Source organism: Archocentrus centrarchus, chromosome 13 (genome assembly GCF_007364275.1).
Source record: "Archocentrus centrarchus isolate MPI-CPG fArcCen1 chromosome 13, fArcCen1, whole genome shotgun sequence".
In the NCBI taxonomy this organism is placed as follows: domain Eukaryota; kingdom Metazoa; phylum Chordata; class Actinopteri; order Cichliformes; family Cichlidae; genus Archocentrus; species Archocentrus centrarchus.
Genome location: NC_044358.1, coordinates 42,434,411 through 42,460,330, shown reverse-complemented (window position 1 = coordinate 42,460,330; position 25,920 = coordinate 42,434,411). Strand labels below are relative to the sequence as shown.

General features: G+C 38.5%; 1 protein-coding gene and 2 long non-coding RNA genes across 8 annotated transcripts in view; 2 read left to right on the top strand and 1 right to left on the bottom strand.

The window, feature by feature from the left end:
• myo1cb (myosin Ic, paralog b) overlaps positions 1 to 25,920 on the top strand; it is a 77,232-nt gene that overhangs the window by 5,787 nt on the left and 45,525 nt on the right. The window contains exon 1 of one of the 2 annotated variants that reach the window (XM_030743969.1): positions 3,534 to 3,860. The exons of the other annotated variant lie outside the window; for it this stretch is intronic. The gene's annotated coding sequence lies outside the window, so the exon portion shown is untranslated. Of the gene's footprint in view, positions 1 to 3,533; positions 3,861 to 25,920 lie in introns of those variants that run through there. 2 annotated transcript variants of the gene reach the window in all.
• On the top strand, positions 17,228 to 19,291 carry LOC115790223 (uncharacterized). Of its 3 annotated transcripts, none has more exons than XR_004020773.1 (4): positions 17,228 to 17,370; positions 17,755 to 17,793; positions 17,873 to 17,902; positions 18,266 to 19,291. It is a non-coding gene; the product is annotated as an uncharacterized LOC115790223 (long non-coding RNA). The 3 variants fall into 3 exon arrangements; XR_004020772.1 differs by having other exon boundaries at positions 17,755 to 17,789; positions 18,266 to 19,290; XR_004020771.1 differs by having other exon boundaries at positions 18,062 to 19,289.
• Positions 23,438 to 25,496, bottom strand: LOC115790222 (uncharacterized). 3 transcript variants are annotated; one of them, XR_004020769.1, is made up of 4 exons: positions 25,354 to 25,496; positions 24,939 to 24,973; positions 24,827 to 24,856; positions 23,438 to 24,463 (listed from the first exon to the last, which is right to left on the bottom strand). It is a non-coding gene; the product is annotated as an uncharacterized LOC115790222 (long non-coding RNA). The 3 variants fall into 3 exon arrangements; XR_004020768.1 differs by having other exon boundaries at positions 23,439 to 24,667; positions 24,935 to 24,973; XR_004020770.1 differs by having other exon boundaries at positions 23,439 to 24,667.

Genomic DNA, 25,920 nt, shown 5'->3' with positions numbered 1-25,920 from the left:
ACATAATTCTATACAGATGTGATAATAATAAATATACAAGTACTAATCTATACATATACATACATATACACATAAAAACAGTATACATGCATATACTTATATACACATACATTATGTCCACATATATACACATACGTATACATATAAGTCTGATGTTGTGTAAATTAGTCCTAAATGCTAAAAAAAAAAGCTTCTTCTCATCCTCTCTGTTTTGGCTTGTAGAGTACGAAACCACTTCCCAGATCGTAACAGAGAAAACAGTCCATTACTGGGATGACTGGGTCCTTTAATATCCTCCTGGCCCTTGTCCAGCACCGTTTCCTGTATATGGACTGCAGGTCAGGAAGCTCAGTCCGGATTATGCGCTCAGCTGAACGTACCACCCTTTGTAGAGCCTGCCCATCCTGCTTGGTGCTGTTTCCGAACCAGGTTGTGATGTTTCCCGTAATGATCGATTCAATGGTGCAGGTGTAGAAGTTACGAAGCACCTTGGATGGTAGTTTGAAGTCCCTTAAGCATCTAAGGTGATAAAGACGCTGATGGGCTTTCTTTGCCAATGCAGTGGTGTGGCAAGACCATGACAGGTCCTCAGAGATGTGAACTCCAAGGTACTTGAAATTGTCCACTCTTTCCACTGCGGTGCCACTGATCGTAACGGGGTGATAGTTCCTCTCCTGCTTTATGCTGCAGTCCACTATCAACTCCTTTGTCTTGCTGACGTTAGGGAGGAGATTATTGTCCTGGCACCAGTCCTCCAGGTGTTTAATCTCCTCTAGGTAGGCCCTCTCATCATTGTTAGAGATCAGGCCCACTACAACAGTGTCGTCAGCAAAATTTCAAAATGAATTTCTTCAATATGGAACAGTGTATTATCATTCAGGGGGGGTTGGCTAAAGTTTAAAGTACCTGAATCACCAAGATTGTGCTTATTGGGGGACAGAAGTGAGGTGCCACAGTTGGATAAAGCAGCTTTCAGAGTATTAAATACTGGATTTGTATCCGTCTTATTTTAATACTGTGGAAAGAACCTCGGACTCCAACCCTTAAAATGTGGAAAGAAAGATTGATTGAAAATGCAGCATGTGAGAAGATGCTTGGAAAATTAAATGGTAGAAATGAGGGTGTAATAGAACAGCGGCATAGTCTTCATTCTTATATGTCTACAACATTGTAACTGTGAATTTTCTCAGGACCTGAAGTGTTTTATGGTGCAATAAGTTATTTAATTTATAAACGTGTTCCTGTCCCTCACTGTTTTTTTTTTTTTTTTTTTTGTTTCTTATGTTTCTTTTTTCTTTTTATGTTTCTTTTAAAGTTGTAAAATTCAATAAAAACTTTAATTACAATAAAAAAAAAACATTTCAGTTTATATACAGTAGAAATCGCCAAAGTCAGATTCAGATGGCCCCTGGAATTTTATCCGATTTGTAAAAAAAATCCGTCTTATACGTAAGTCGGATAAAATCCAATTCTTCCAAATATCGGACAGTTTGGGGTCCAATATCGAAATTCGCTGCAATGGCTTTCTTTGCTTCCGCAAATTTTATAATCTCATATTTTGGCTCGTAAGTGTGAGTTTGTAGCTTATGCTTGACTCCTGCGCTTGCCATGATTGTCTCCGGTGAAATGAACTGATTCGCCCAATGAAGCCAATCCAGACATCACGTGACTGTGTAGCCACTCAAATGATCTGTTATTGTGGGCGGGAGCTGAAGAGGGCTTTAGCGCTAAACTCATCCGACTTATGCGATCCCTTTTAATTAGAAGAATATTTCATGAAAAATACTAGCTCATTTTGAATTTGATGGCAGCAACACGTCTCAAAAATTTTGGACAGGGGCAACAAAAGACAACAGCCAAAGAATCTGGAGAAATCTCTGTGTGCAAGGCTCAAGATCTCCAGGATCTCAGGCGGCACTGGAATAAAAACAGGCATTGATTCTGACATGGAAATCACTGCATGGGCTCAGGAACACTCCCAGGAATCACTGTCTGAACACAGTTCACTGTGCCATCCACAAATGCAGGTTAGAGGTCCGTCATGCAGAGAAGAAACATGAACACGATCCAGAGATGCTGCCATCTTCTCGGGACCAAAACTCGTTTAAAATGGACTGATGCAAAGTGGAAAACTGTTCAGATTCAAATGTGCAAATTCTTTTAGGGAAAAAATGAACACTGTATCTTCCTAAAAAGTAGAGGAACCATCTGGCTTGTTATCGGTGCTCAGTTCAACGGCCTGCATCCAGCTTACATATCTGTAATGATATCTACAGGTTTTAGAGCAACATTGATCCAGATGTCTTTTTTTTAATTATTTTTTATTTTACAACAGCATGGCTTCATAGTAGAATAATCTACAGACCTTTCACCCAGTGAAAACATTTGGAAATATTAGCATCATGAAACGAAAAATACGACAACCCAGGACTGTTAAAGAAGATGGTACACAGTGGTAAACATGACCCTCTCCCAGTGTTTTTGAGACGTGTTTGCTGCCATCAAATTCAAAATGACATTTTTTTTCTTAAAATGGTTCGTTTTCTCAGTTTAAACATTTAATACGTTTTCTATGTGATACTGTGAGTAAACATTACATTTCACACCTTTTATATCGACATGATATAAATCAGTCATGACGACATGTGAATTTTCCTTTCTTTCAGTTAAGAAGTTAAGCCACTAAAAGATTTGTGGATAGTGAAGCTGAACCAGTTTTTCTCTAAAATGGACCTGCGACGACCACATTAGTGAGATCCTCTCTCCGTCACAATATACTTAACATTTCCCAGAGAAGAAGGAAGCAGCAGCAGCAGACTGGAGCGCTTCCTGCTGTGAGGAAGAGCTGTGCAGTGATGGCGTGAAGGTGCAATGACGCCTCTTTTGACAGTAGAGGGAACGAGAACCCCGTGAAATCACCGCTCCGTGGTGCTCTCGGTCGTCCTACTGTGGTGTCATTTGTAGCTGAATGGTGCTGGGTAGCGACATCGCTGCACTTTATTCATATATTGAGGTTTGTTTTTTTTTTTTTTAATGTTTTCGTTTATGTCTGTGAGTATTTGTATGGCTCCTCACCCGTTAGAAGTGCCGATGGATGCACTTTTAACTAGTTCAGAGTTCAGATAGGTGTGCCAGTGTGCGGACAACAATCAATGACATGTAGTTTATAATCTTTCAGGGAGTTTGGCTTTGAAGTGAAGGGGGCTGGTTATTATCTCCCACTCAGGAAAACTGTGTGTTATTCCGCAAAACCCCGCTGCTTCGGGGCTCTGTCAGCACACCTGGCACGCTTCCATTTATCAGTCCCTGAGAAATAAATTTTCCGGGGTTCGCAAAAGTAGATTTTGGGTTTTTTTTTCTCCAAGAGATAAGAAAATAACAATACCGCCTGGTTACTTCCCCAGGAAGGGTATTAGGCGCGAGTCTCGGCTGAAATAAACTCGAGTCAGTCCTACAGGAGCTGTGGGGTGGGTTTTTGGTGGACTTCCTGGTACTACAGGGCTGTGCTCTCCTTTAATGACAGAAAAGGAAGGGAGAAATTGACACACCACTCCCATAGAGGGTTTAAGTCCCAGCTACAACCGCACACTGGCAATTTGTCTCGTACTACCTCACCAGTTCACGAAGGATAGTATGACTGATGCCTGCCGCTGAACAGTCCTGGTGAGTCCTGCAGTCCAGGAGAAGCTCTCAGTGGAGGCAGAGCCCACAGTGGGAGCGCTGGTCTACGCTGGGAGGATCAGGAGAAACCCGGCACAGAGACCAGTCACTCACTGACAGCGGAGAGACAACTACACAGTCTCCACCGGCAGAAGTCAGTCAGAGAAGAGCGGCACAGCGTTTTTGACGGCTCTTTTAAGGTATGCTGTCCTCCAGTGAAAACACGCGTATTTTAAGCTAGGTACCTCAGCGCGCTCCCGTCCATTACTGTGCTGTTCGGTTAACTTTCGGCTGCTCCCCGCTGTTGTGTCTGTGACTCCTCTAATACTGGACAGTCTCTGCTTAGTAATTTGTGACACTGCGGCATGTTTGAGCGAGTGGGCTCAAAGTCCTCGTGTGTGCCATATGGAGAAAAAAGTAAAAAAAAAAAAAAAGTGACGTTTAAACGCGACGCAGCCTGTTGGTAATAAATGTTACACAATTAAACGTACATTAAGCCTTGTAATAGAGCGGCAGGAGCCTCTCTGTAGTACTGGCAGTATGCTGTAGTCTGCCACTGCTGAAATGTTAAATTGTGGTGCGATTTAAGGTGAGTTAGCCAACAGTGCTTAAGTTAAAGTGTTGAAACACGCTGTGTTGTGTGCTGCATATATACAACACTGAATGTGATTATTTAAGTGTTTGCTTGGTTTTTCGTTGGTCAGACAGCAAGGAAAAGGAAATCCAGCATGAGGGCAATTTTTTTTTTTTTTTTAAATGAAGTTTGGTGTGACATGTGTCCACTTACAGGGACTTGTCTTTATTTTCTGGGAATTGGCTCCCTGGCGTTCACTGAAAGGCAGTGGCGTGGCCTTGTAGGCACGTAGTGATTTGACTTGGAGCCGGCAAAATCAAATCCTTCAGGTTGGAGCTGGCTTTTTATAGACACAAGACAGACACAGATTAAGACAGTTAACTACACAGCTGAGGTCACAGGCTGTCACACCTGATGTGAGCAGAAAGTGCTGCAGTGTGAGGCTTCTTGCGCATTTTAAATAAACGTCTCTTTATGAGACCTCGCGTGAGTTTGAGAAGCTGGCTGAGAAAGTGTCTCCGGTTGCGAAAGGCTTAGTAAACAAACCTGTACACCTGTTAATGTGTACTTGGAAAAGAGGTAAAAGATAAGGGACGTACCTGCAGCCTGTCGGTGTTGATGGCTATCACAGGGTGAGAAATCAAAAATGCAGTTTATGCAGTTTTTATCTTTGAGGAACTTGTCTTTTTTGGGCATTTAATCTGCTGACCTTCATCTCGATTGTGAGAGAAGTAGATTACCCACCCAGCAGGAAGGGGAAAGAAAAATAGCCCTGTGTTGCATGTTAAATAAATGCACATGTAGGCTGAAACCAGAAGAAAGAAGTTGAGACAAGTTGAGCCAGAATGGGTGGGATAGTCCTTAGGGGTCACGCTGCAGCAAGAGCAGTTGACCAGTTGCTTCAAGGTCACCTGGAGGGCAGGGCCTCCCTGTGCTGACTGGCAGGCTGCAGCTGCAAATCAGTGTACTGTTAAAGTGCTCTAAGTTTGATATAAGCTCCTCTTTAAATGGCAGCTTGTAACCGGAGATGGTTAGCTTTGAAGCAGGGCTGCACTGAACTGCAGGGAGGTCTAATTTAGTTAGCTCTGTAGCTCTTTAAAGAAAATGCACATTGCAGAATTTTCAGCTTGCACACTCTGCACTATTATTCAACTTGGCACAAAACACACATCAGTGTGCTGGAGTCAATGCATTTTTCCAAAGCAGTTCCCCCAGTTGTATACTCTGTGGTTAGCCTCATTTAGCTGCAGTTTCCATTGGGCTGGTGTGGGCAGATGCTTGAAGGCAGTTCTTCCCTTAGTGCTGTGCTGCAGGCTTTATTTTATTTTAATGGGCTGGGTTTTTGGAGATATTTTGGTTCATGGCTGAGACTGAGTTGTGGTGAGAGTGATGTTTGGTAGTTTAGGGTTAGGTTGGTTGGGCTTTTTCACTGGATGTGTGCCTATTTCTGCATGGTTGGGTATTTTCACCTTCCCCGTGCAAGCACAAACACAATGCAAGGGTTTGTGAAATGGGTATGTGTGTATTTTAGATGATTAAGATAATGTTATGAGCTCATTTTTCCCACATTCTCATTTTTCATTTTACTTCTAATGCTTGCATGGATTCACATGAGGAAAAAAAAGTTAGCTGGTCCTGGCTTGCCTTTTGCCTATTTATCTGATCAAATACCAGTCATGCTTCCCTCTGCATTGTTATGAAAGTTAGTGGATTCCTTCATGCCAGATTTCTTCTGTCTGCAAACCACTTTCTGCAATACGCTGCAGTGAGACCAGATGGATTTAGGGGGTTGCCTGGAGCTGAATGACTTTAATATAAAAGATAAAAGTGGTGACTTCCACTTTGAGCACTTTGTTTTGGCAGATACAGGGCCTGCTGTTGACAGGGTGAAGGTCTTCCCTGCCCTGTAGTCTCCCAGATGAATCCTGAGAGGAACGCAAAGGACACACCTGACAGCCTGGCTCTTAGCCCGATCACTACTGTCTGGCATACAACAGGAAAGGAGAGTAACGCATGCATGTGTGCTGACAAGCCCTCGGGGCAGTGGGGGGGACTTCCCTTTATTGACCTTATAATGTAAACCTGTTGTGTCATACTTGCTGATGTCAGTAAACACGATGACTGTTAAAGACACTGTTGTCATGTTGAAGGGAGTATTCACGCTTGATGTGAATGAGAGAAATGTACAAAACACTGGGAACGTTTGTGGGTGGGAAGACTGTCAGGGCCTGTGCACGACTGATGCTTCCTAGGTGACTGAGCTGCCTGCGCTTAGAGGTTTGGGTTTAGTCAGGAATTTTATGATTAACTGCCATATTTATATTGTAGAAATTGTTAGTTTAACCACTAACTGTATATAAAAGATGGCTGTAGACACAGTGAAATTTGGATACTGGACTTTGTATTTTTTTTTTTTTTTTTTTGGAGCCTCAAAGTTAGTCGGCATGTTATTTAATTTTACAACCATAGTTTGCACGAGAAGGTGGAGTGCTAAGTTAACAGCTAACACTGGTGAGCTTGGTTGGCAAGCTCCATCAATTGTACAAGTGCGAACGTACAGACACCAACACAGTCAAGAGGCTTGATATTAATGGCTGTGAGGTCTCGTAGATGTGTTGGCATGATTGAAAGACATGAAAACAGGCAACCAGCAGATGCTACAGTGTTAGCATTAGCACTAAGAAGGCACTGGACATAATAATTTGTTACATTTTGTTTCAGGAATCTTTGCACAGTTCAGTTTGCTTTGTATATGGTGATAGGGCAGCCATGCAGACCAGGTGACTGTCAGGCTGTGGCAGACTGGCACAAAATTTGTTATATTTGAGCTCATTGCCAATAAGTACAGAACTGTTTGATTCACGGCACAGGTCAATCAATAAATCTCTAGTAAGACAGAAAAAAGCCATCCACCTGTTAACTTGCGCAGGTCAGTGTTCAGTCATGAAGTCTAAAACTGCTACTTTAAGCCTCACACGCCTACCTTAAACCTGATATCTGTGGCTGCAAAATTAGGACACTGCCAGGGCTTTGACCATTTTCTATAAAAACAGAAAGTACAGATATCACCTGAGAAAAGTCTTATATATAACAGCAGTTTAAAGTTTGTGTTGCCTTTGGACTAATTTTTTAAGGCAAGAAATTCTTGACTTGAATCACTGAGTTTTTTTAATCAACAACACTGGAAATGTCCACACAGAGTGGACTTTTTTTTGGCTCTATTTTAAGATAAAGATGTTACTGAGTTCACATAATGGGAGGCAGTGGTGGTATTTTTTCCCCTCCATCTTTTTCTCTTCTTGTGACAGGGCAGCTATAGTTTCTTACACAATGTGTGTAACTGTAATAGTGTGTTGGCTACTTATAAGTCACAGATCAGTGTAAGTGATAAACTGAGCAAATATAATCAGATTCAGTTAGCAGATTCAGTCTGTGGGAGGTTGTTCAGATGACTCCTGCTTGTTTGCATGTGGGAAATTAAGTCAGACCTTGAAATGGGAATGACTATTGATCTAGCCTTGGGCAGACAGACCTTTGGAGACAGAGAGAATAAGAGACCATAGGCATGTGGGTTGATACAGTTTGTTTTTCTGAATTGTTTTTTTTTTTTTTTGTACTGTATCTCATCTCACCAGGACTGATTTCTGCATAAACAATCTGTGAACAGATAGGAATTTCCATGTGCTTGCTGCCAAACATTTACATTTGAAAGGTTTCAAAGTGCCTGTGACATAGTTAAAGTTGGCCTATTATGCGTGTGTGTGTGTGTGTGTGTGTGTGTGTGTGTGTGTGTGTGTGTGTGTGTGTGTGTGCACACAGATAAAGTACAACTAGAGTTTCATATGTTCAAGCATTATCTGTGGGAGGACAGATTTTTTTTCTACTCTTGGCTCTGTGTGATGTCAGGATAGAGCAGTATGGGCAAACCAGTATTCCAGACGCTCCACCCACCTGTTGTCCAGATTGTGTATGTTTGTAAGGGCCAGCCAATCAGAAGAAAGGTAGGGCTGCTAAAAAATGGGCTTGATTCAAAAGGGATGCACTGCAGGGCTGCACCAGAGCCCATTCTAGGATAAGTTGGGATTATTTTGAACTGCGAGTCATGTAAACCTACTCCTGTAGAGTCTGAGAGGAAAAATATGGAGCAAGAAATGAGCAGACTTGATCCCCTTTTAGACGAAAGAGACAAAAACAGTCATTTGTTGTTAAAATGTCAGTCAGGGACCAAAAGAGGAATGAAGTTGTAATATTTGTTTAAGCGATAAGACAAAATTGGTTAAAAAAGGTGAACCTCTGTCTCTTTAAAACTATCACTGTAGTTTAATCAGAATGAATCTCCAACATCTCCAGTAGTGAGCAGCATCACTCTTTATTGTTGCTGCCCCACGTTCCAGTTTAAGTGTGTTGGTTCTGAGGGAACCTTTGTCTGTTAGGTGGTCCAGATGCAAAGTGTGTTGGAAATAATGCAGAAACACTGTAGCTGAATGGGAGTAATGAGAGCTTGTCTGACAGTGAGTCAGAGTATGTGTTACCTGTATGATGATGACTCGCAGTCTTGGAGAGTATACGGGTACAGTGTGTGTGCCTGGTTAGTTTTAGCTGTGGGCAGCTGCTTTAGCATTTCCATGTAATTCTTTCCCACATCCCAAAGCTTACCCAGCGGTACAGCGAGCCCCGCCCTGCTGGGAATAAATGCTATGAGTGACTACATCCTGCTTCACTGCAGTATTACAGCCTTGACTGGTGTGGGACTGGAAACCACCTTGGAAATGAGTCAACGTCCACACCAGCTTCAATGCCATTTTTGTACATGTGGTGTGCCTGCAGAAGATGGGAAGCCCTCAGGACTGAAAGTTGAATGTTTGAGTGTTTTGCTTCTTGCTCACAGCTCAAGTGTATTTGATGTGATGAAACAGTCAGTGAAGTAGCACGCAGCCATGCAGTGCCAGAGATTTAACCCACACAGAAATGAAATATTAGCATGTGTGAATTTGTCATTGCATGATTTTTTTTTTTTTGTTGTTTTTTAAGTGTTTTTGACAGGCTTCCTCCCTCAGTCGCATCTGACAGGGTGAACTGAGCCCAGTAAAGAACTGCTCATTCATGTTTACTTACCGCAGTGCTGACTAAGTTGCTTCCTAATCCTGTTCTGTCGTAAACAGCCTCACCTGCACAACTTCACTCAGATTAACCCGATGATACAAGATAAAAGGTAATCCCATTTCCTCTGCTCTTGCACTTCTTCAGTGTGTACTGGCAGGCTGGGACAAGAGGAGCTCTGTGGGTGTTTGTGTGCGGTGCAGTTCTGCTTTGGGGATCTTGTGCTGTTTAATCCTGTTGTAACATTTTGGGTATTTTACTGGGACAATAGAGCATGGCTGTTTGGTTTCCAGAACCCCTCTGGACATGGCTCACACACTTACCTCCAGGTTAAATACAACAGTAATCCATGTTCAGAAATAGATGTTTATTTGAATTGTACTCCAGCTCTGCCTCCCACATATAAAGAAGGTAGGTGGTCTGAGGAACAAGAATACTCTTCTTGTCTTCACACTGGGCAATTCAAACTCTGTAAACCATCCAAAAATTGGCCTAAAACACCTGTACATGCACCTTTTTTTTGTGTGTGTGTGTGTGTGTGTGTGTGTGTGTGTGTGTGTGTGTGTGTGTGTGTGTGTGTGTGTGTGTGTGTGTGTGTGTGTGTGTGTGTGTGTGTGTGTGTGTGTGTGTGTGTGTGTGTGTGTGAGTGAGAGATCCACCCTCTTCACTCTACAAGCAGCCTAAGCCCTTCAGATCTCCTGCTGTAAACTCACACATAATTATGTCCACTCCTCTCCTGTTTATGTAATTTTCATTTTCATCTGTCATTGTAAAGAAATGGCCACCTGCTCTGTATTTGCTGTGATATGACACCAAAGGCAAATCTCAGTGCTTGTTCAAACAAGGGTTCACAATGTGTGCCAGTAATTCTGTATGTTCATAGTCTCTCTGGAGCATATCAGAAAAGCTTCTCCTAGCTGTGCTGAATTCAGAGGGGCTGAAATAATCTTCAAATAAATTGCTCTCCTTAGCCCCTCCTCTAGACCCTCAATACTCTACACCCCCTTTTAACTATGATAAGATCCAGGTTTACTATTTTTAGCTCACTGCATGTCTCATTCAAGTCAGATGTGTTTGCACTGAATGAGGCAGAGGCATGTTTGTCAGGTGAAACTGGAATTTTGGTGACTGGAAAACGCACGGGAAAAGAGAGTTATATAAAAAGAGCTGGATGAAATTCCTTTCCAGCACAGTTACTGCCCTTTAGTTTAGTAAGCTGCCTTATTAGGAACACTCATGCTTGAGCAGTTTTGGGCATAACCCTTAAACTTTACAGTAAAATGTATAATTATTAAGATTCTTTTGATGTTTACAGTTTTCCCTCGGTCCATATTTTAAATCTGCCTTAAACTGTTAATTGACTTTTTTTTTTTTTTTTTTACTTCTGGTGTTTTGACATGAGGTTTTGTGGTAAAATAAACTCTCTTGTCAAGCCTGGAACCAAGGAGGATGGCTACATACGTAGATGCCATGTATTTTCAGTATCACCTGACATCACTTTGGTTTTTTTTGTTTGGAGCATGTCTGATCATCGGGCGAGAGCCTCGTTGGGGAAGCAGCTGAATGAAATCAATGACCACCACATCAGCCTGGCCAGTGAACCAGCTGATGAGGAAAATGCAAGATGGGGAGGGCTGGGCCTAGCTTTAAAGAAAAAAAAAATGCTCCTAAATACACCTGCATGTCTTTCCATTGTAAAGTCTGTTTGGAAAACAACTTACTCTCTAGCCTTTTTTCCACACATGCACTGCAGCTTTGAACCTTTCTTGACCTTGCACAGTGGATCAGGCCTTTAACCTTCCAGCTCTAAAGTATAAAATATTGTCCTACTGTGCAGTGTGGGAATAGTGCAGGTAATTATTTGGCAAATTCAAAAAGAGTGAGTGTAAGTCATGTATCCTGCCTCTTCCATGCTCGACTCAGTCTCTAGTCTTGCCTAAAGCAAACAGGGTATTCCAAGTAGTTAGAATACTTCTGACTCCAGAGACTCCGCTTTTGTGCGCTGTTGAAAGAGAGCAACTGTGGACAATGTCTGACCTGATTCTGACCTGTGAAAGCAGTTTAACTGAAGAGAGTATATTAATGACGGATTGCTCAACACAGCCTCTGCAAGTCTCTGTTCCCTTAAGGTTCAGCATTGTCTAGATGGCTCATCATTAGGTGCTAGTCCAAGTTCAGGTATCAAAGTTCACCAATAAAACACCAAATTGAGTGATTGATATAGTATGGTCTCATATCTCTTATGATTTAAACAGTAGTTTATATATAAATGTTACAGGACAGAAGGACTTATGGGACAGCCCAACTTATGGGAAAGAAACTGTGTGTGTGCGTGTGTTTTTCTTTGCCTTGACTATGGTGACAATAGGGTGTCCTTGGTTAAGACTTGGAAGGCTTCTCTCTCTGTATCTGTTTGTTAACCTTTAACCAAGTCGTTCCACGGAGCGACTTGGTTAAAGGTTGGACCAGTACAGGCAGGTGCTGCCTTGCATCTGAACCAAGAGAAGTGGAATTAAAGGGTTTTTATCACAGACGTGTTTGTGAAGGAGGAGGTAGAACGTGTGAACTATAAGTGCACAAATAAGTAATCTATTCTTTGATAAGTAAAACTTGATGTGGCCTAGTAGAAAAGCCAAATAGCAGCAGAAAGAAAGATGAAACTAAATCAGCCTATGGAGTCTGAGGGAATGCAAACAGCTGATGAATGAGATTAGAATGGCAGCACAAACAAGTTTTTTTCATTTTTTTTCTGATGTAGTACGTATGTACAATGTTCTTCACTTGTTTTCACCTGTTCATTGTTACAGAATGTAAAATGTCCTCAGACAACCATGTAGTGCTCATTAGTGACCAAAGGAAACCAGGTTACTGTTCACCTGTTAGTCTCACTGTTTTGGTCTGTAAAATCCTGACACTGTGGGGCCGTGTTAGTGCCGTTAAACTGTCCTCAAATATTGCATTATTGTTCTAGACCTCTAATGCTCCCATCTTTCATATAAGGGGCTTACTATATTCAGTGCTAAAGCTCTTGCCAGGGGGGCACCAAACATGCTTGAGTGTATGTTAAACAGACTAAACTAAACCCTATATGTAAAACTACAAACTTCTTTTCAGGCACTAAAAAGTTGTTGAAGTACAAAAAAAAAAAAAAAAAGGACCAGCAGACAACCAGGATTTCCTACTTTTAATAGATGTACAGTATTTTTGTCACATCATCTCAGCTGCTCTGAGCTGCATTCCTGCTTCACAAACAGAAGTTAGCAACCATACTATCTAAATCTCTACAGCCCTGCCCAGTCTAACAAGTGCTTTAGATGGCTGTGTGTGTGTGTGTGTGTGTGTGTGTGTGTGTGTGTGTGTGTGTGTGTGTGTGTGTGTGTGTGTGTGTGTGTGTGTGAGAGAGACTTCTCTGCACTTCTAAAGCTGGACTTGGAACAGCTGTTCGTTTAGGTCCATCCCCAGCAGGGTTGAATTATTATGGGTGTGGCAGTGGGGTGAACACATTCTTAAAAAGAAATTTAACCACGCTGACTAAATCTAAATGGAAATCCTACAGTTTTATACCATTCCTGTGTACTCAGGCAGACTGTCACCACTTTCTGCCTTTTGCATTTGCTGCTTCATATCAGTTTGGTCATTATGGGTGCTGTTTTGTTTATCTTTTTAACATCAGCACAGACCATGGGAATATTGAGCTCAGAACATCCCTGGGAGGCTCTATAGGCTTGTACAATGTTTATGCTGATGTCAGTGATATTACAGCTGGGTTAAAGGGTTCATCTTCCACGCATATTCTGTCCCTCTGTCTCCTACATACTGCCACCCACCCCCATTCCCATCTCCATCCGCACCCCCATTCCCATCTCCATCCCCACCCTCATTCAGAAAATGCTTCTCTGCCTCTAAGCTTATCTTTCTGTCTCGGGAGACACCAGTCACGTCTGTCAGTGCATTTCATCATTTCCGTGGGGATGGCTCAGAGGAAAATGCACGTGCAGATGTCTAGTCACCGCCTGCTGACTGTAACCAAATGACCTGCAACATCCTGATCCTGGTCTGCACTGGGGCAATATTTTTGCTTTGTGCCTTATTTTTTATTATGATATGTAAATGAAGTGAAATGAAATGAGAGATGACGTAGCTGAAGTTTGTATATTATGTAGTGAATAAATATGTATGTCTTGTATGTCTCATTCTCTGCCTCAGCAGCCCTACCCCTAGCCGTAAATTTCAGAGCAGAAAGCTCTGAAGCTGTTGCAGTGAACTTTGTGTGACCAAACTGCTGAGCTAGTCCTTGTGTTGGGAGAAGGTCTGTGTTACGTTACTGTCTCAAGAGATTGCTCTGAGTTCAAGCTGTTCACAAATGCAATACTTTTGTAGGGGAGAGGAACAGTGAGGCTCATCCCTTTATGTTTGCTGTAGACTGAGAACATTTGGGTTTGACATTAAAAGATGAACATGAGACAAAAGATCAACATCTCAGCTTTTATTTCCAGGTATTTACAACTGGATCTGAACCCACCCATTTTTCTTGTGCGCAAAAGTATTGGAACATGTGACTGACAGGTGTGCTTTGTGCTTCAAACAACAAATGGCGCTGAATGTCTACACTCAGTCTCTGATTTGGGTTTTTCCTGTGCAGCGTGTGCATTGGCTCATATTCATCTTTTTAATATCAAACCCAAATGTTCTCAGTCTACAGCAGAAATAAAAGGATTGGCCTCACTGTTCCAGTACTTCCTGGTCATTAGTCAGATTTAATGTAGGTGGATGCTGACATGTCAAAAACACTTTAATGAGAAACTGATGGCCACAGGAGGTATAAGGTACCACCTTCTGTCAAATGCATGTCAAGATCTTATCAGTAATAGATAAAGATCTATAGCATAGATAAGATAAGCAATTTTCATATAGATGACGTCATATTTTTAATTGAATGTAGATTATAAAAATTGATAATATTATGTAAGGGGTATATGGAAATGAATGTCAGGGTTGGTGCTTATGTGTCACTATAGGGGAGGTGGGTGAAAGTATACATAAATATATATATATATTTATATATTTATATATATATATATATATATATATATATATATATATATATATATATATATATTTATATATTTATTTTAATTGGGTATTTTATTTTTATTTTGTAAAACATAAATAAATAAAAAGGCACAGGACTTGTCATTTCATTTGTGTGAGACATTACAGCATGTATAGTTTGTTTTTTTTTCTTTTCATTTTTCATTCAGCTATGACTGAAACATTTTGCTGTGGACCACATTGGAAATCTTTACTTAATTTTATTTGTATATGTTTAATTCCGTCTAAAAAAATTAATGAAATCAAGATTCGTTTTACCCGATTTTCGCAAAGACAGCACCAGGACACCGTTAGTGAGCCTACTGAGACCTCTGTGTGCCACCACGAAAGTGATCATAAAATAAGTCAGACAGAAAGGTCGGCAAGCCTGAACTTTCGCCCCTCCTCCCTTCCTCTCTGCCCCCGCCTCTCTCTCTCTCCTGCTCCTCCTCCTGTTCCTCCTCCTGCTCCTCCTCCTCCTCAGTTAGGGTTTTGTGTTTAATTCTTCTGAGGAAAAAGAAAAATTAAAAAATGAAATTGTAAATTAAAAATATAATTGAAAATAAAAGCAAATAAAATAAATAAAAAGAAGAAAAGCAAATGAAAATATATAAGCAAGAAAAAATAAAAGTAAATGACAAAAACTAAAAAGTAAATGAAAACTAAAAAAATGAAAGCAAATAAAATTGAAAATTAAAAAATAAAATTGAAAATTAAAAAATAAAATTGAAAATTAAAAAATAAAATTGTAAATGTAAAAATAAAATTGTAAATTAAAATTTAAAAAGTAAACTAAAAATTAAATTTTTAAAAAGTAAAATAAAAGTAAATTAGTGAAATCATCTGTTTTTAAAAAAGTTTTCTGTTTTTCTAGTTCCACTAAAAACCTACCCCTCCCTCCTCCCTCCTCCCTCCTATGTTGAGCTGCTTTGAGATGTCGAGCCGCTTTGAGATGTTATCCACCTCTCTGTATTACAGTGTATTACGGTATTGAAAAAAGAAAACCAATAATTTAGACTTCAGTGGGGCCCCACCTATGCCCCTATTCAGGGCCTCTCTTTTGACGGTAACACCTCTGTTTGCTTTAGGTAAGATACAGAAAAATAACGGTCACCGAACCTCTTTAGCTTGCTGGACGCATCTGTTTTTGTAAGATAAGAACCCCACACCCCTTTTCCAAAAAATTGAAAATTAAAAAATAAAATTGAAAATTAAAAAATAAAATTTGAAAATAAAAAATAAAATTGAAAATTAAAAAATAAAATTGAAAATTAAAAAATGAAATTGTAAATTAAAAATAAAATGTAAAAACTAAAATGTAAAAAATACAATTGAAAAAATAAAAGTAAATGAAAAAAATGAAAGCAAATGAAATTGTAAATTAAAAAAAATAAAATTGTAAATTTAAAAATAAAACTGTAAATTAAATAATAAAATTTAAAAAGTAAACTAAAAATTAAATTTTTAAAAAGTAAAATAAAAGTAAATTAGTGAAATCATCTGTTTTTTTTTAAAAAAGTTTCTGTTTTCTAGTTCCACTGACCTGTAACAGAAAATAGACACTAAAAACCTCCCCTCCCTCCTCCCTCCTCCCCCCTATGTTGAGCCTCTTTGAGATCTTATCCACCTCCCTGTATTACAGTGTATTACGGTATTGAAAAAAGAAAACCAATAATTTAGACTTCAGTGGGGGCCACACCTATGCCCCCTATTCAGGGCCTCTCTTTCACGGTAACACCTTTGTTTTGCTTTAGGTAAGATACAGAAAAATAACGGTCACCGAACCTCTTTAGCTTGCTGGACACATCTGTTTTTGTAAGATAAGAACCCCACACCCCTTTTCCATAAAATTGAAAATTAAAAAATAAAATTGAAAATTAAAAAATTAAATAGAAAATTAAAAAATAAAATTTTAAATTTAAAATAAAATTACAAAGTAAATAAAACTAAACTAAAAATTAAATTTTAAAAAGTAAAATAAAAGTAAATTAGTGAAATCATCTGTTTTTAAAAAGTTTTCTGTTTTTCTAGTTCCACTAAAAAACCTCCCCCTCCCTCCTCCCTCCTCCCTCCTATGTTGAGCCGCTTTGAGATGTTATCCACCTCTCTGTATTACAGTGTATTACAGTATTGAAAAAAGAAAACCAATAATTTAGACTTCAGTGGGGCCCCACCTATGCCCCCCTATTCAGGGCCTCTCTTTTGACAGTAACACCTCTGTTTGCTTTAGGTAAGATACAGAAAAATAACGGTCACCGACCCTCTTTAGCTTGTTGTACGCATCTGTTTTTGTAAGATAAGTACCCCACCCCCACCCCACCCCTCTTCCGATCAATCAGTTTCGTAAATGGTCCAGACTTTTACCGTGAGCACATCAGAGCCTGTCTCGTTTATGAAAAAAACAACTGAACCTACTAAATAGAATAGAATAGAATAGAATAGAATGCCTTTATTGTCATTATACAGGATGTACAATGAGATGGGAGGGCCACTCCTGTTCAGTGCCATACAACAGAAAATCAAACTCTCTAAAATAAAAATAAAAATATTATAACCTATTATAATCAAGAAATATACAGAAAAGAAACAATGTATAAAATATACAAAAAATAGAATGTATAAAAAATATATACATACATTGGTGCATCTGTACATTGTAAGAAAAGTAAATAAGTGTATACATATAATAATAATGAAGATGATGAATATTGCACTTGGCGAATGAATATTGCACTAGTGAATGAATACTGGATATTACACAATATAGGAATGTTAGATATTGTTCAGTATGAATAATCTAATATTGCACAGAGATGTGGGTGTTGCACAGTTACGGTGGGTGAGTGTGAGAGTTCAGGGTGGTGATTGCTCTGACGAAGAACCTGTTCTTGAGTCTGTTTGTTCTGGCAACCGTGTAAAACAAGTGATTGGCAACTTTAGTTAAGGTAAGTTATGTTTATTTCCCCTTTGTATGTATAGTTCCAGCCTCATAACTCAAAAAAAAAAAAAAAAAATATATATATATATATATATATATATATATATATATATATATATAGGTTATTATAGATCACAGACCTGCCTTAGAAAGAAGAATGATAAAATCTGCCATTTGGGTGTAAAAGCTAACTGTCAAACACACAAACCTATAAAGAGCCTCAGTGTAAATATGTTGTTAGTTTGTTCCTCTAAATGTGACTCTTGGACGGTCGCTAGGATTTTTTGTAAAGACATGGTTTATACAGGTATATCAAACTCTGTTTTTAGGTTGTAGGTCATTTAAAAAATACTTTCTAAATTTTTTATTTTTTTTTTAACTTTTGTGTTAGATCACACGCTCATGGGCTCCATTTCAGATACAGATGTCAGTAAGTTTTTTTTTTTTGTTTTTTTTTCACGGCATGTCTTGATGAATAAGAGGGTCATAGAACTTTTTTTTTTCTTCAGATGCTGGATTGATTGGGGAGGCGGATATTGGTATGTTTTGGGGTTTTTTGAGGGTTTTTTTTTTTGTGGTATTTTTGTTTTTCAGACAAAAAAAACAAAATGCTTTAAAAATAAGAAACTTTTTAAACCATTTCAGACATATTTGAGTTAGACCTCTATCTTCACATTCAGAGACCTTTGTCCCCTCAGTAACAGGACTGGGCTCAGCTTCTAAGGGCAGCAAGCTAGTGGAAAGCCAAAGATAGAATCTCCGTGGTGCAACCTCAATAGGAAAACATCTCACAGTTGACAGAAGTGACAACCCTGCCCCAAATTTTGTCACATAAGTTATTAAAAATAGGTGAGTATGTTTACTATGTTTGTTTTATTAATTTAAAAAAATCTGTCTTTCAGGAGGTAAAGGTGTTATTGGAGCTCGCATACCAATACGCAGAAGGACGTGGAGAAATGAGAGGAGGTGCAGGGGCCTATACACTAGGGTTCTTTTGTAAAACATTTACACCTGTGTTAGAATTATTAACCTTAATAAAACATTTACAGTCATGTCAGAGTTATTGACCTTAATAAAATAAGTTTTTTGTTTTTTTTAAACTGGATTTTATTGAACAATAAAATGTCTAGTAATGATTATTTTAGAGATTTAAATGCAGCTTTAGCCTTGTTAGAGGGTGAAAATAGAGAGAACGCTAGTCAATCCAATCCTGAAATCATCTCTTTGACTCCTGTTATTGATGCTGTGAACTCTTTCAACTGGCTACAACTATTGGACCCCCAACTCTCCCCGTGTTGATAATACATGAGATAACCCTATTGAACCCCCTCAAAATCAGACACCCAGTCATGATACATTTGATGTTTTTGATGCTATCGATAATGTTCTAGCTCAATTACAGTCTAACCAACAACCTATACCGTCTGAATTAATAGCCTGTTAAAGCAGAGACCCCGTGAAAATCCCTGTCCTTACTGTAAGGACGGCAATTGCAGTGAGATCAGCAAATGCACTGGGCTTGACATGCATGGAGTTCTGCTCCTGATTTATACTGTGTGTAGTTAAGTTATAGTTTTATTAAAAAGGCCCATCAAGGCCAAACTGTTATAATCTCTTGTGGTTTTCTGTCCTACTCTCTTATCTCTGCTGATTTTACTAGTACAGTCTACTATATTGCAATGAAATGCAGTATATTCTTTCATTTGGGACAGATCACATATTTTTAAATGACTATGCATAGTATATTTACATATTTGGTATTGCTGGATTTAGAAAATAAGCACATTAATTCAACAAGCCTACTGTGTTATATGACAATACATGCGACATAATAAAACTTGGGACTGAAGACTCAATTTTGTCAATACTTTTCAGTTGGGGCACTTCATACATTAAGTGACTTAACACCCTGATTATGCAGGCCATATTTACATATGTATTGATGGATTCAGCACAACCTCATCTTTCCAACAAGCCATCATATATGTTTCTATGACAAACCCTGGCAAAGCAATTACAAAGTAAATAAAAACATTTTGCATAGATATATTTTTTCCATGTTTGCCTATTTTAGGTATGTGTTCCAAGGTCTCTATCTACCATACTTTAAGATATTTCCATCCAGTTTTTTCTAGTGGGTAAAGCGAAGTCCTGACTACATACATGTCTATTCTGAAAGCTCTCAGGCCTTATGTTATTAATCTACATCGGTTTTGGGGGTTAACCCCATATGGACAGGCTGTACTTGAGTTCTTTTTTAGTTTTGGGTATATAACAATATCTATCAATTTAACCATCTTGGCAGTAAAATATTTTTGGCCAAGAATCCATTTCGTATAGGGAAGACATCAGAGATGAGGAAAAACATGGTTGGGTTTAGTTCTACCTCCAGTAGGTGTATGTCAAAATTTGGGGGGGGGGCATTGTCACTAGCCTAGTGGATACGACGCCACATTGAGTGGGTGGGCCCCGTTTCTGTGATACGTCAGTGTATATGTCTATGGATTTACTGAGCTAGCGGAAATCCTGCTGACTGAAGGATGGAAGTTTGTTCATTCAGTCTGTTTACATGTTTTGTTATCTTACACAGGAGGAAGCACTTTTGGTGAAGTCTACTTCACTGCAGACTGTCTTTTTAAAGAATAAGTCAGCCTTTAGCTGTTTTTGCTCTGTATCTTTTCTGTTTACATTTTAATAGCACAGCTGTTAGTCTTTTCTTATGAAGGAAAAAAGCATTAATTTATTTGAGGAGCATTATTATTTAAATATGCCAGTGGTTTATTTTTCAGCAATCCCTCATGCACATCTACAGCTGAATGTTAATAAAAGTGTCTGTGTGACATTTGGGACATGTAGCTTTGACTCAGAAGTACCTTTTTGTTTATACCTTTGGGAAGAAAAAAATATCAAGATATATTTCTTATATCGCCATTCAGATAAAAAAATTTTGAGATATTATTTTGGTCCATATTCCCCAGCCCTAGTAGTTCTAAACATATTTAGGGTGTTTTTTCTTTACTTTTTGTCTCTTTTTCTTTAATTTTTGTCAGCTGGTTTACCAAAAGAAGCCATCTCATGCCATGATATGAGCTGTAAGAATCCTCAACATAGCGCTGAGTTATGCACTATGTATGAGAATGCTGTGACGCCCCTTCTTACCTCAAGTAAGCCTCTGTATAAAACCAGCTCACATGGTATCAAGCCAGGCTGGAATGACTATGTAGGAAAGCTTCATGGAGGGTCCAGAAGGGCTCTTAAAGCATGGGTTGATTTGGGTAAACATAGACATGCCCCTTTGTTTGAGTATTAAAAAACAGGCAAATGCAAATTTTAAATATGCTTTAAGATTTATAAAGAGAAACAAAAACACTATGAGGTCTGACTCTTGCAAGAAAGTTAAAAAATAATGTCTAGGACTAGAAATTAAGAAAATAAATAATTGCAAAACATCACTTCCAACTACTATTGATGGTGTCAGAGATGTAAAAGAAATTACTCAGTTACGGCAGGAACACTACACTGAGCTGTTTAATTGTGTCAAAAGTAACGCTTATGTGGCGGGTGACATACATAGTAATGAGAATGTGATTGTCTCCCCTCAAGAAATACATAATGCAATCATGACACTGAAAGACAATAAGGCATGTGGTATGGATAACATTTGTACTGAGCATCTGAAAAATGCAAGTAGAAAACTCTGTCCACTACTTTCTATGTGTTTCACTGGCCTTTTAGTCTCCAAAGATGATATTCCTTTCCCCCGACAGCCTTGATTGCAACTACATGCAAATAATCAATTATGCACATTAGGTGATGGCGTCATATAGCAACTTCTAGGGGATGCTGCTTGGGCTGCTGCACCTACAGCAGCATCCCCGACATCACCGACATCCCCGACATCACCGTTTACATCATTAAAAGATTGAACTTCCATGGTGTTACATATCGATGTTGAATGGGAAATTTGATATCTAATGTGAGAGGAGCATGGTCAGAGATGACAATAGGATGATAATTAACAGTCAGCACATCTGGAATTAGTTTAGTATCAACAACGACATCGGTGATGTCGGTGATGTCGGGGATGTCGGTGATGTCGGGGATGTCGGGGATGTCGGTGATGTCGGGGATGCTGCTGTAGGTGCAGCAGCCCAAGCAGCATCCCCTAGAAGTTGCTATATGACGCCATCACCTAATGTGCATAATTGATTATTTGCATGTAGTTGCAATCAAGGCTGTCGGGGGAAAGGAATATCATCTTTGGAGACTAAAAGGCCAGTGAAACACATAGAAAGTAGTGGACAGAGTTTTCTACTTGCATTTTTCAGATGCTCAGTACAAATGTTATCCATACCACATGCCTTATTGTCTTTCAGTGTCATGATTGCATTATGTATTTCTTGAGGGGAGACAATCACATTCTCATTACTATGTATGTCACCCGCCACATAAGCGTTACTTTTGACACAATTAAACAGCTCAGTGTAGTGTTCCTGCCGTAACTGAGTAATTTCTTTTACATCTCTGACACCATCAATAGTAGTTGGAAGTGATGTTTTGCAATTATTTATTTTCTTAATTTCTAGTCCTAGACATTATTTTTTAACTTTCTTGCAAGAGTCAGACCTCATAGTGTTTTTGTTTCTCTTTATAAATCTTAAAGCATATTTAAAATTTGCATTTGCCTGTTTTTTAATACTCAAACAAAGGGGCATGTCTATGTTTACCCAAATCAACCCATGCTTTAAGAGCCCTTCTGGACCCTCCATGAAGCTTTCCTACATAGTCATTCCAGCCTGGCTTGATACCATGTGAGCTGGTTTTATACAGAGGCTTACTTGAGGTAAGAAGGGGCGTCACAGCATTCTCATACATAGTGCATAACTCAGCGCTATGTTGAGGATTCTTACAGCTCATATCATGGCATGAGATGGCTTCTTTTGGTAAACCAGCTGACAAAAATTAAAGAAAAAGAGACAAAAAGTAAAGAAAAAACACCCTAAATATGTTTAGAACTACTAGGGCTGGGGAATATGGACCAAAATAATATCTCAAAATTTTTTTATCTGAATGGCGATATAAGAAATATATCTTGATATTTTTTTCTTCCCAAAGGTATAAACAAAAAGGTACTTCTGAGTCAAAGCTACATGTCCCAAATGTCACACAGACACTTTTATTAACATTCAGCTGTAGATGTGCATGAGGGATTGCTGAAAAATAAACCACTGGCATATTTAAATAATAATGCTCCTCAAATAAATTAATGCTTTTTTCCTTCATAAGAAAAGACTAACAGCTGTGCTATTAAAATGTAAACAGAAAAGATACAGAGCAAAAACAGCTAAAGGCTGACTTATTCTTTAAAAAGACAGTCTGCAGTGAAGTAGACTTCACCAAAAGTGCTTCCTCCTGTGTAAGATAACAAAACATGTAAACAGACTGAATGAACAAACTTCCATCCTTCAGTCAGCAGGATTTCCGCTAGCTCAGTAAATCCATAGACATATACACTGACGTATCACAGAAACGGGGCCCACCCACTCAATGTGGCGTCGTATCCACTAGGCTAGTGACAATGCCCCCCCCCCAAATTTTGACATACACCTACTGGAGGTAGAACTAAACCCAACCATGTTTTTCCTCATCTCTGATGTCTTCCCTATACGAAATGGATTCTTGGCCAAAAATATTTTACTGCCAAGATGGTTAAATTGATAGATATTGTTATATACCCAAAACTAAAAAAGAACTCAAGTACAGCCTGTCCATATGGGGTTAACCCCCAAAACCGATGTAGATTAATAACATAAGGCCTGAGAGCTTTCAGAATAGACATGTATGTAGTCAGGACTTCGCTTTACCCACTAGAAAAAACTGGATGGAAATATCTTAAAGTATGGTAGATAGAGACCTTGGAACACATACCTAAAATAGGCAAACATGGAAAAAATATATCTATGCAAAATGTTTTTATTTACTTTGTAATTGCTTTGCCAGGGTTTGTCATAGAAACATATATGATGGCTTGTTGGAAAGATGAGGTTGTGCTGAATCCATCAATACATATGTAAATATGGCCTGCATAATCAGGGTGTTAAGTCACTTAATGTATGAAGTGCCCCAACTGAAAAGTATTGACAAAATTGAGTCTTCAGTCCCAAGTTTTATTATGTCGCATGTATTGTCATATAACACAGTAGGCTTGTTGAATTAATGTGCTTATTTTCTAAATCCAGCAATACCAAATATGTAAATATACTATGCATAGTCATTTAAAAATATGTGATCTGTCCCAAATGAAAGAATATACTGCATTTCATTGCAATATAGTAGACTGTACTAGTAAAATCAGCAGAGATAAGAGAGTAGGACAGAAAACCACAAGAGATTATAACAGTTTGGCCTTGATGGGCCTTTTTAATAAAACTATAACTTAACTACACACAGTATAAATCAGGAGCAGAACTCCATGCATGTCAAGCCCAGTGCATTTGCTGATCTCACTGCAATTGCCGTCCTTACAGTAAGGACAGGGATTTTCACGGGGTCTCTGCTTTAACAGGCTATTAATTCAGACGGTATAGGTTGTTGGTTAGACTGTAATTGAGCTAGAACATTATCGATAGCATCAAAAACATCAAATGTATCATGACTGGGTGTCTGATTTTGAGGGGGTTCAATAGGGTTATCTCATGTATTATCAACACGGGGAGAGTTGGGGGTCCAATAGTTGTAGCCAGTTGAAAGAGTTCACAGCATCAATAACAGGAGTCAAAGAGATGATTTCAGGATTGGATTGACTAGCGTTCTCTCTATTTTCACCCTCTAACAAGGCTAAAGCTGCATTTAAATCTCTAAAATAATCATTACTAGACATTTTATTGTTCAATAAAATCCAGTTTAAAAAAAACAAAAAACTTATTTTATTAAGGTCAATAACTCTGACATGACTGTAAATGTTTTATTAAGGTTAATAATTCTAACACAGGTGTAAATGTTTTACAAAAGAACCCTAGTGTATAGGCCCCTGCACCTCCTCTCATTTCTCCACGTCCTTCTGCGTATTGGTATGCGAGCTCCAATAACACCTTTACCTCCTGAAAGACAGATTTTTTTAAATTAATAAAACAAACATAGTAAACATACTCACCTATTTTTAATAACTTATGTGACAAAATTTGGGGCAGGGTTGTCACTTCTGTCAACTGTGAGATGTTTTCCTATTGAGGTTGCACCACGGAGATTCTATCTTTGGCTTTCCACTAGCTTGCTGCCCTTAGAAGCTGAGCCCAGTCCTGTTACTGAGGGGACAAAGGTCTCTGAATGTGAAGATAGAGGTCTAACTCAAATATGTCTGAAATGGTTTAAAAAGTTTCTTATTTTTAAAGCATTTTGTTTTTTTTGTCTGAAAAACAAAAATACCACAAAAAAAAAAACCCTCAAAAAACCCCAAAACATACCAATATCCGCCTCCCCAATCAATCCAGCATCTGAAGAAAAAAAAAGTTCTATGACCCTCTTATTCATCAAGACATGCCGTGAAAAAAAAACAAAAAAAAAAAACTTACTGACATCTGTATCTGAAATGGAGCCCATGAGCGTGTGATCTAACACAAAAGTTAAAAAAAAATAAAAAATTTAGAAAGTATTTTTTAAATGACCTACAACCTAAAAACAGAGTTTGATATACCTGTATAAACCATGTCTTTACAAAAAATCCTAGCGACCGTCCAAGAGTCACATTTAGAGGAACAAACTAACAACATATTTACACTGAGGCTCTTTATAGGTTTGTGTGTTTGACAGTTAGCTTTTACACCCAAATGGCAGATTTTATCATTCTTCTTTCTAAGGCAGGTCTGTGATCTATAATAACCTATATATATATATATATATATATATATATATATATATATATATTTTTTTTTTTTTTTTTGAGTTATGAGGCTGGAACTATACATACAAAGGGGAAATAAACATAACTTACCTTAACTAAAGTTGCCAATCACTTGTTTTACACGGTTGCCAGAACAAACAGACTCAAGAACAGGTTCTTCGTCAGAGCAATCACCACCCTGAACTCTCACACTCACCCACCGTAACTGTGCAACACCCACATCTCTGTGCAATATTAGATTATTCATACTGAACAATATCTAACATTCCTATATTGTGTAATATCCAGTATTCATTCACTAGTGCAATATTCATTCGCCAAGTGCAATATTCATCATCTTCATTATTATTATATGTATACACTTATTTACTTTTCTTACAATGTACAGATGCACCAATGTATGTATATATTTTTTATACATTCTATTTTTTGTATATTTTATACATTGTTTCTTTTCTGTATATTTCTTGATTATAATAGGTTATAATATTTTTATTTTATTTTAGAGAGTTTGATTTTCTGTTGTATGGCACTGAACAGGAGTGGCCCTCCCATCTCATTGTACATCCTGTATAATGACAATAAAGGCATTCTATTCTATTCTATTCTATTCTATTTAGTAGGTTCAGTTGTTTTTTTCATAAACGAGACAGGCTC